Genomic DNA, 10,996 nt, shown 5'->3' on the forward strand with positions numbered 1-10,996 from the left:
GGAGAGAGAGAGAGAGAGAGAGGAGAGAGAGAGAGAGAGAGAGAGAGAGAGAGAGAGAGAGAGAGAGAGAGAGAGAGAGAGTGGGAGACATGCTCTCCAACTCTAGGCTAGAATTGAACGGGATTTTCCCATTCTAGAGATTATATTTCCATGGTCCCAGTCGGAAGTGGAGAGAGCATGGAGCATGTCGACTGAGTGGGCCACAGATGGAGAACGACACCGAGCCTGAAAATACAAACTTATATGTTCCATTTCACAATTGATCATGGATTCTAGGCTAAAGTTCACCACGTTGAGAAACCTCAGAAAGACCCTGTTCTCTTTCAGCAGCGCACACAACCAGGCTAGTGATGGGAACAACCAGCCGCAACCCACGGAGGGTCAAAATGGCCCAAATGCCACCGTGATTCAGATACAACCCTTTCACCAGGGCCCATAGGTAGTCGTTTGGCAGGCAGGCTCATATTTCAGAGGAGAAACAGGAGATTTGCTTTTAATGATTCTCTCATTACCACCGTCAAGCATGAGATGTGTTGTTTAAAACAATACGGATATGCTCTGATGTGATCGCCGCAAGCACATCAAAGTACTGTATGAATCAGATGACCATCTATGTTAGAAGAACAGCAAAGACTCTGGGTTGGAGAAATGAGTCACTATGGAGCTGCTTGATTTCACATATTTCATAACTAGATAGACCCTCAGCCTCTGAAAAAAGGAGAAGGGCTTGAGTTCAAAGTACTGTTTGTTAAACTGTACACTTGGCATGTGTATACTGTGGAGATATGAGTCACTATGGAAACTCATGATTTCACATATACGTATTTCCTCACAGAGGGTGAACTATGTTGTTGAAAAAAGGTCCAGTTGCACTTTGTTTTTTTTAAATGTTCTTTCACGGGAAAGAACACCCTGTTTCACGCACATGCTGAGTGACTGTTGGCTTCTAGCATCCTTTCATTTGTGTATTTTGCAAGAGGATAGTTGAGAACATTGTCTCCCTTCATCTGATATGAACTATATAGCAGCTCAGCCTCTTCCGTGGTCAGGTCTCTGCCCCATAGGAACCTAAATAGCACCTCAGCCTCTTCCATGGTCAGGTCTCTGCCCCATAGGAACCTAAATAGCACCTCAGCCTCTTCCGTGGTCAGGTCTCTGCCCCATAGGAACCTAAATAGCACCTCAGCCTCTTCCGTGGTCAGGTCTCTGCCCCATAGGAACCTATATAGCACCTCAGCCTCTTCCGTGGTCAGGTCTCTGCCCCATAGGAACCTTATTATCACCTCAGCCTCTTCCATGGTCAGGTCTCTGCCCCATAGGAACCTATATAGCACCTCAGCCTCTTCCATGGTCAGGTCTCTGCCCCATAGGAACCTATATAGCACCTCAGCCTCTTCCGTGGTCAGGTCTCTGCCCCATAGGAACCTATATAGCACCTCAGCCTCTTCCGTGGTCAGGTCTCTGCCCCATAGGAACCTAAATAGCACCTCAGCCTCTTCCGTGGTCAGGTCTCTGCCCCATAGGAACCTTATTATCACCTCAGCCTCTTCCGTGGTCAGGTCTCTGCCCCATAGGAACCTATATAGTGATGGAGGAATGCTCCACAGCAGGACACAAGCAACAAAAACAATCTCAACACAATCTGATCACATTTCCCTTGGTGCTGTGTTACTGCGGGGCTCTCTCTAACCCCTGCCTGTCTCCTGAGTCTGGAACCACAACAGATCTATCTAACCCCTGCCTGTCTCCTGAGTCTGGAACCACAACAGATCTCTCTACCCCCTGTCTGTCTCCTGAGTCTGGAACCACAACAGATCTCTCTACCCCCTGTCTGTCTCCTGAGTCTCATCACCCTCACTTACAGAAACCTAAGAACTCTTAACCAGGGTCTGGTACAGTTAAAGATCTTAACCAGGGTACAGTCATAGATCTTAACCAGGGTACAGTTATAGATCTTAACCAGGGTACAGTCATAGATCTTAACCAGGGTACAGTTATAGATCTTAACCAGGGTACAGTTATAGATCTTAACCAGGGTACAGTTATAGATCTTAACCAGGGTACAGTTAAAGATCTTAACCAGGGTACAGTTATAGATCTTAACCAGGGTACAGTTATAGATCTTAACCAGGGTACAGTTATAGATCTTAACTAGGGTACAGTTAAAGATCTTAACCAGGGTACAGTTATATATCCTAACCAGGGTACAGTCATAGATCCTAACCAGGGTACAGTTATAGATCTTAACCAGGGTACAGTCATAGATCCTAACTAGGGTACAGTCATAGATCCTAACCAGGGTACAGTCATAGATCCTAACCAGGGTACAGTCATAGATCCTAACTAGGGCATGGTACAGTCATAGATGCAGTCTATTCCCCATAACCTAGACATTAGTGGTAGAGGTAGGATGATGTCATGGTAAAAATAAGGTCGGTGTCAAACCATTATGAACTGAAGCCATCAGACGGTTGAGTTGTTTTTTCCGTCCCAAACAGCACCCTATTCCCTATCGAGCACTACTTTTGACCACGTTCCATAGGGCTTTGGTCGAAACTAGTGCACTGTGTACAGTAGGTAATATTGTGACATTTGGGACGCTCATATTCAGTTGTTGACTTGTGACCCTCTATAACTCAGTAAATGGATATATGACAATAAGCTGTCACTTCACCTTAGAAAAACAGAGTCCATCTTGTTCGGGTCCAAAGTGAAACGGAGGAAATCGCTGGATTTTAAGGTGGTAGTAGGTGACATAGCAGTCATAGCATAAGACTGTGTTAAGTATCTTGGATGTGTGATAAGACTGTTAAGTATCTTGGATGTGTGATAAGACTGTTAAGTATCTTGGATGTGTGATAAGACTGTTAAGTATCTTGGATGTGTGATAAGACTGTTAAGTATCTTGGATGTGTGATAAGACTGTTAAGTATCTTGGATGTGTGATAAGACTGTTAAGTATCTTGGATGTGTGATAAGACTGTTAAGTATCTTGGATGTGTGATAAGACTGTTAAGTATCTTGGATGTGTGATAAGACTGTTAAGTATCTTGGATGTGTGATGAGACTGTTAAGTATCTTGGATGTGTGATAAGACTGTTAAGTATCTTGGATGTGTGATGAGACTGTTAAGTATCTTGGATGTGTGCTAGATAACCATCTGACAGGGGAGAGCATGGCGCAACATGTATCTCCAAAGTCAACCATAAAATTAGGTTTCTGGTAAGAACCTCCAAATATCTGGATAAGAATGCAATGGGGACATTGGCAGGGGTTCTTGTTCAGTGCCAATTTGACTATGCGTGCTCTTCCTGGTACAATGGTGCCCGCCAAGATAGGAGTGAAACTGTTGTTCCTTTTAGATTTAATAGTGGTATGGGGAAAGAAAAGTTTTTGTACTCAACTGCCACTCTTCGGAACAGTCTTCCAAAGAATTTGAAATGTATTACCTTCAATGTGTAGTTTCAAGTTCTCACTGAAAAAAATGGCTAAATGGTAGCATGTCTCCAAAGTGAGTGGTAAGATTCTAGTAGTTGGCTGAGAAGGAAGTACCAGGGATAGCATATGGTCTGCCTTTCAGTGCCTATTGGGTATCGTATTGTGACACCTACTCCGTTGCCTGCTGCACTGCTGGTTGGATTCTACCTGGCGATCTGATCACCGTCTGCCCTGGTCTGTCTCCCCCTGTCTCCCCCCCTGTCTCCCCCTGTGTGGTACAGGTACCCCCTCCACACTCCCCCTGTCTCCCCCTCTCTCCCCCTGTCTCCCCCTGTCTCCTCCCCCTGTCTCCCCCTCTCTCCCCCTGTCTCCCCTGTCTCCTCCCCGTCTCCCCCTGTCTCCCCCCCTCTCTCCCCCCCTCTCTCCCCCTGTCTCCCCCTGTCTCCCCCTCTCTCCCCCTGTCTCCCCCTCTCTCCCGAGCTTTCGCTCGCCTCCAGCACACACCGCAGACTTTGGACGATCTGAATTTTATATAGGCTAATTAACCTGTGAAGCTTATTATGTGAGCTTACTCTGAAACACTTTAATTAACTAGTATTGGCCTACTATTTATTTATTTTATCTCATACTTTTATAGCCTACTGGACACATAGAGAGCTACTCTCTCAAGTTATCTTGTTGGGGCGAGTGACTCTTTGAACTTACAATGGCTAGCTCCAAGTCGTTATATATTTTTCTTGTGCTTTATGCTATTTGCCTCATGCATCCTGTGTGCTTTGTTGACTATGAACTTGCTTGTTTACCCAACCGTGGGACAGACAATGTTTGTTCCCACACTCGGGACTCTGACTCTCTATTGGTTACACAGACTCTTGGCTTTGTATTCATGTTACCTGATGAAATTGCTGTACAATGTGATCTTGTAGCCATCTGATGCACATTCAAATGTCATAAATCAACACAGCAGAGCTCCTCCATGTCCTCGGCCGTGCCCTGATTGTATTACTGCTGATGATCTCTGGAAATGTGCATGTACACCCTGGCCCATCTACTGCTGCTAGCCCCAATTCTGACTTGTGCTCTGATATCTGCTTCACTGATTTCTGCTCTCGTAAAAGCCTGGGTTTTCTGCACGTTAACACTAGAAGCTTATTACCTAAAATGGATCAATTGAAAGTGTGGGTTCACAGCTCCAATCCGGATGTGTTGGTCATTACAGACTACGTGATTAAGAAAGAGTGTTTTGAACACTGATGTTAACCTTAAAGGGATCGGTGTCCCGTATACGGGACGGTTGAGCTAACGTGCGCTAATGTGATTAGCATGACTGTTGTAAGTAACAGCAAACTTTCCAGGACATAGACATGTCTTATATGGGCAGAAAGCTTACATTCTTGTTAATCTAACTGCACTGTCCAACTTACAGTAGCTATTACAGTGGAAAAAGACCATGCTATTGTTTGAGGAGAGTGCACAACAACAAAACACTTATCATGGCAACTGGTTTGATACATTCACCTCTGAAGGTAAATAATGTACTTACATTCAGTAATCTTGCTCTGATTTGTCATCCGGAGGTTCCCAGAGATAAAATGTAGCATAGTTTTGTTTGATAAAATCCATTTTTATATTCAAATGTAGGAACTGGTTACTACAGTGTGAACCCCTGCTGTCTCTGGCTCCACATCCACCCCGCCCGGCCATCTAGATGTGTGATAGTTAGTGTATGAGCTAATGAGCCATCATTTATGACATTCCTGGGAGTGTGTAAACTTACATTTTGTATTACCATATCATTTTTTTGTATGTTCTCTATAGTTATGTACTTGAAAATGTATCAATTGACCAATTTGGCACATTTGGACAGACTTGATACAAAATATTCCAGTATTGCAACGCTTCACTGAATCAATCTGAAACTTGGTACACACACTGCTGCCATCTAGTGGCCAAAATCGAAATTGTGCCTAAACTGCAATATTATATTGTGGCCTTCCAAAGATGATGGAACAAAAATATAAAATAAACGTGTGTTTTTTTTTGTTTGTATTATCTTTTACCAGATATAATGTGTTATTCTCCTACATTCGTTTCACATTTCCACAAACTTCAAAGTGTTTCCTTTCAAATGGTATCAATAATATGCATATCCTTGCTTCAGGTCCTGAGCAACAGGCAGTTAGATTTGGGTATGTCATTTTAGGCAAAAAATTGCCTTTTTCGGCAAGACAGATCTTCCGAAGGTGGTGGAGTGGCGATCTTTACCAGGAAACACCTTCAGGGCTCGGTTGTCTCCACCAAGTCTGTCCCCAAACAATTTGATTTGCTGGTTTTAAGCATTAAACTTTCAAATAGCTCTTTGTTGACTGTTGCTGGGTGTTATCGTCCTCCATCAGCACCGGCCTGTACCCTACCTGCCCTAAGCTCTTTCCTGGCCCCTTACACTAAGTCTGAATTTGTCCTGCTAGGTGACCTAAACTGGGACATGCTTAAACCACATGACCTAAAGTCCTAAAGCAATGGGACTCCCTAAATCTTTCTCAGATTATTACCAATTCCACAAGGTTTGACTCCAAACACCCAGAAAAGGCTACTCTCCTTGATGTTATCCTCACCAATAATCCTGATAGGTATCAGTCTGGTGTTTTCTGTAATGACCTTAGTGATCACTGTTTTACAGCCTGTGTTCGTAATGGCTGCTCAGTGAAACGACCTGTCCTGATCTGTCATAGACGCTTGCTAAAAAACTTTAATGAGCAAGCCTTCCTTCATGACCTGGCCTCTGTAAATTGGTATAGAATCAGCTTGATCCCCTCTGTCGAATACGCTTGGACCTTCTTTTTTGATATTTTTAGTGGTATTGTTATCAAACACGCCCCCATAAAGAAAATGAGAATTTAAAAAACAGGTTCAGCCCCTGGTTCGAAAGGCTCGGCACACGCATACTCAGGCTGACTGGCTCTCGTTCAGGCAAATGAGAAATAAGTGCTCTCAGGCTATCCGGAAGGCCAAAGTTAGTTACTTTAAGGAGCAGTTCTCTCTCTGTGGGTCGAACCCCAAGAAGTTCTGGAAAACGGTTAAAGACCTGGAGAATAAACCCTCTTCCTCACAGCTGCCCATGTCCCGTAATGTTGATGATGTGGTTGTTACTGACAAGGAGCACATGGCTGAGCTCTTTAATCACCACTTCATTATGTCAGGATTCCTATTTGACTCAGCCATGCCTCGTTGCCCGTCCAACATTTCCTCATCTATCTCTGACCTTTTTAACCTGTCTCTCCTCTCTGGGGAAACCACGGTGCGTCCTTTATTTAAATGGCCGGCAGGGATGTAGCTCAGTTGGTAGAGCATGGCGTTTGCAACGCCAGGGTTGTGGGTTCAATTCCCACGGGGGGCCAGTATGAAAAAATAAATTAAAACATTAAAAAAGAATGTATACTGATTAGAGCGTCTGCTAAATGACTAAAATGTGAAAATGGATGTGTTACCAGCTCAGTGAACCATGTCTAATAGGGACGCAGCCCTAGTCTTTATCTAGCAGCATATGAAGGAGGAAGAAGAACTTGTCTTCCGCTGTATGAGCAAGACCCGCTACATGAGAGGGAATATAAAGCCGGCTAATATATAACTAATAATACATTACTTCGAAAGAGTTAAGACATTAGCGATAAGCATTTGCTTTCTAGCAAATTAATGCTGTTGATAAGTTGTAGCATAGTGGGTGTATTGGACGTTGGAGGACTTCATTTGTAGTCTTTTTATTTTATGCGACTGACAGACTGATTGACATTAATAACCTTGGAGAGAAAATGTCCATTTGTGCTCCATGACAGTTGAGTTTGTCATAATATGGGTCCACTAACACAGAGGTGATGAGGCCCCATCACCTTTCTATATTGTATAGTCATGACAGGATGTGGTGTCACTTTGAATGTTAGGTAACCAACCCTTATGTTAGGTAACCAACCCTTATGTTAGGTAACCAACCCTTGTATTAGGCAACCAACCAACCCTTATGTTAGGTAACCAACCAACCCTTATATTAGGTAACCAACCAACCCTTATGTTAGGTAACCTACCCTTATATTAGGTAACCAACCCTTATATTAGGTAACCAACCCTTGTATTAGGTAACCAACCAACCCTTATGTTAGGTAACCAACCAACCCTTATATTAGGTAACCAACCAACCCTTATGTTAGGTAACCTACCCTTATATTAGGTAACCAACCAACCCTTATGTTAGGTAACCTACCCTTATATTAGGTAACCAACCCTTATGTTAGGTAACCAACCAACCCTTATATTAGGTAACCTACCCTTATATTAGGTAACCAACCAACCCTTATGTTAGGTAACCAACCCTTATATTAGGTAACCTACCCTTATATTAGGTAACAAACCAACCCTTATGTTAGGTAACCTACCCTTATATTAGGTAACCAACCAACCCTTATATTAGGTAACCAACCCTTATGTTAGGTAACCAACCCTTATATTAGGTAACCTACCCTTATATTAGGTAACCAACCAACCCTTATGTTAGGTAACCTACCCTTATATTAGGTAACCAACCAACCCTTATGTTAGGTAACCTACCCTTATATTAGGTAACCAACCCTTATGTTAGGTAACCAACCCTTATGTTAGGTAACCAACCCTTACATTAGGTAACCAACCCTTATATTAGGTAACCAACCCTTACATTAGGTACCCAACCCTTACATTAAGTAACCAACCCTTATATTAGGTAACTAACCCTTTAAGACCGTTTCTACACTATGCCCCTTCTGTCTGTTGGTAGGCCTACAGACTACAGGAAACGGAGGACCGACCACGCCCCCATTCACATCGACGGGGCTGTATTGGAGCGGGTCGAGAGCGTCAAATTCCTTGGTGTCCACATCACTAAGGACCTATCATGGTCAAATGGGTCTTCCAAATGGACAATGACCCCAAGCATACTTCCAAAGTTGTGGCAAAACAGCTTAAGGACAACAAAGTCAAGGTATTGGAGTGGCCATCACAAAGCCCTAACCTCAATCCTATAGAACATTTGTGGGCAGAACTGAAAAAGCGTGTGCGAGCAAGGAGGCCTACAAACCTGACTCAGTTACACCAGCTCTGTCAGGAGGAATGGGCCAAAATTCACCCAACTTATTGTGGGAAGCTTGTGGAAGGCAACCCGAAACGTTTGACCCAAGTTAAACAATTGAAAGGCAATGGTACCAAATACTAATTGAGTGTATGTAAACTTCTGACCCACTGGGAATGTGATGAAAGAAATAAAAGCTGAAATAAATCATTCTCTCTACTATTATTCTGACATTTCACATTCTTAAAATAAAGTGGTGATCCTAACTGACCTAAGACAGGGCATTTTTACTAGGATTAAAATGTCAGGAATTGTGAAAAACTGAGTTTAAATGTATTTGGCTAAGGTGTATGTAAACTTCCGACTTCAACTGTACATATTACCTCAATTACCTCAACTACTCCGTACCCCCGCACATTGACTCGGTACCGGTACCCCTTATATATAGCCTCGTTATTGTTCTTTTATTGTGTTACTATTTTTCCTTTAGTTTAGCACTTTTTTTTTTTACTTTTTAAAAACTCTGCATTGTTGATTAAGAAATGCTTGTCAGTAAGCATTTCACTGTAAAGTCTACACCTGTTGTATTCGCCGCATGTGGCCAATACAATTTGATTCGATTTTGAGGTTGTTATATTAAGTAACCAACCCCTCAAGACCGTTTCTACAGTATGTGCTATCTGTTTGTCACAACAATCATGATAGGTTTTACATGGCTAGTTCCGGTCCTAGACTATAGACTGGTCTTGGTACAGTAGTGTTGAACCATCTGGAAAAGTGTGAGAGTCTCCTAGCCAGTCAGTCAGTTATCCTCTGTGACTGTGTAATTATTTCCAGTCAAAACCAGCCTGACTCATACAACCCTGTGGAGGCTGAGCTGAGGGCTGAGGGCACAGCTTTAGGGTCGCCATCATGCTGCTAGATCCACCATCTTGTGTGCAGCACAGGCATGATGAGAATAGCAGTGTATCTGTGTGTGTGTGTGTCTGTGTGGGTATTTGTGGGTGTGTGTGTCTGGGTGTGTGTGTCTGGGTGTCTGGGTGTCTGGGTGTCTGGGTGTTTGGGTGTCTGGGTGTCTGGGTGTGTGGGTGTCTGGGTGTCTGGGTGTTTGGGTGTGTGGGTGTGTGGGTGTCTGGGTGTCTGGGTGTGTGGGTGTCTGGGTGTCTGGGTGTCTGGGTGTGTGTGTGTCTGGGTGTGTGTGTCTGGGTGTGTGTGTCTGGGTGTGTGGGTGTCTGGGTGTCTGGGTGTCTGGGTGTGTGGGTGTCTGGGTGTCTGGGTGTCTGGGTGTGTGGGTGTCTGGGTGTGTGGGTGTCTGGGTGTCTGTGTGTGTGGGTGTCTGGGTGTCTGGGTGTGTGGGTGTCTGGGTGTCTGGGTGTGTGGGTGTCTGGGTGTCTGGGTGTCTGGGTGTGTGGGTGTCTGGGTGTCTGGGTGTCTGGGTGTGTGGGTGTCTGGGTGTGTGGGTGTCTGGGTGTGTGGGTGTCTGGGTGTCTGTGTGTGTGGGTGTCTGGGTGTCTGGGTGTGTGGGTGTGTGGGTGTCTGGGTGTCTGTGTGTGTGGGTGTCTGTGTGTGTGGGTGTCTGGGTGTGTGGGTGTCTGGGTGTCTGGGTGTGTGGGTGTCTGTGTGTGTGGGTGTCTGGGTGTGTGGGTGTGTGGGTGTCTGGGTGTGTGGGTGTCTGTGTGTGTGGGTGTCTGGGTGTGTGTGTCTGGGTGTGTGGGTGTCTGGGTGTGTGGGTGTCTGGGTGTGTGGGTGTCTGTGTGTGTGGGTGTCTGGGTGTGTGGGTGTCTGGGTGTGTGGGTGTCTGGGTGTGTGGGTGTCTGGGTGTGTGGGTGTCTGTGTGTGTGGGTGTCTGGGTGTGTGGGTGTCTGGGTGTGTGGGTGTCTGGGTGTCTGGGTGTCTGGGTGTCTGGGTGTGTGGGTGTGTGGGTGTCTGTGTGTGTGGGTGTCTGGGTGTTTGGGTGTGTGTGTGTCTGTGTGGGTATTTGTGGGTGTGTGTGTCTGGGTGTGTGTGTGTGGGTGTCTGGGTGTCTGGGTGTGTGGGTGTCTGTGTGTGTGGGTGTCTGGGTGTGTGGGTGTCTGGGTGTGTGGGTGTCTGGGTGTCTGTGTGTGTGGGTGTCTGGGTGTCTGGGTGTGTGGGTGTCTGGGTGTGTGGGTGTCTGTGTGTGTGGGTGTCTGGGTGTTTGGGTGTGTGGGTGTCTGGGTGTCTGGGTGTGTGGGTGTCTGTGTGTGTGGGTGTCTGGGTGTTTGGGTGTGTGGGTGTCTGGGTGTGTGGGTGTCTGGGTGTGTGGGTGTGTAGAATGTAAATGTTTCTGAGACACCCTTCTCTAAATAATAATCTATTTTTATGGGGAAAGACGGTTGCAACATTTTAGCAGTAAATAAGATGTTGGTCAACTGAAATTATTCTAAAAGAACAAACCTGCAGTACTTCACCTCTTGGTTATAGAACATGCAACAGATCGTATGG

This window comes from Coregonus lavaretus (genome assembly GCF_964263955.1).
Source record: "Coregonus lavaretus genome assembly, chromosome: 16".
Taxonomy (NCBI): Eukaryota; Metazoa; Chordata; class Actinopteri; order Salmoniformes; family Salmonidae; genus Coregonus; species Coregonus lavaretus.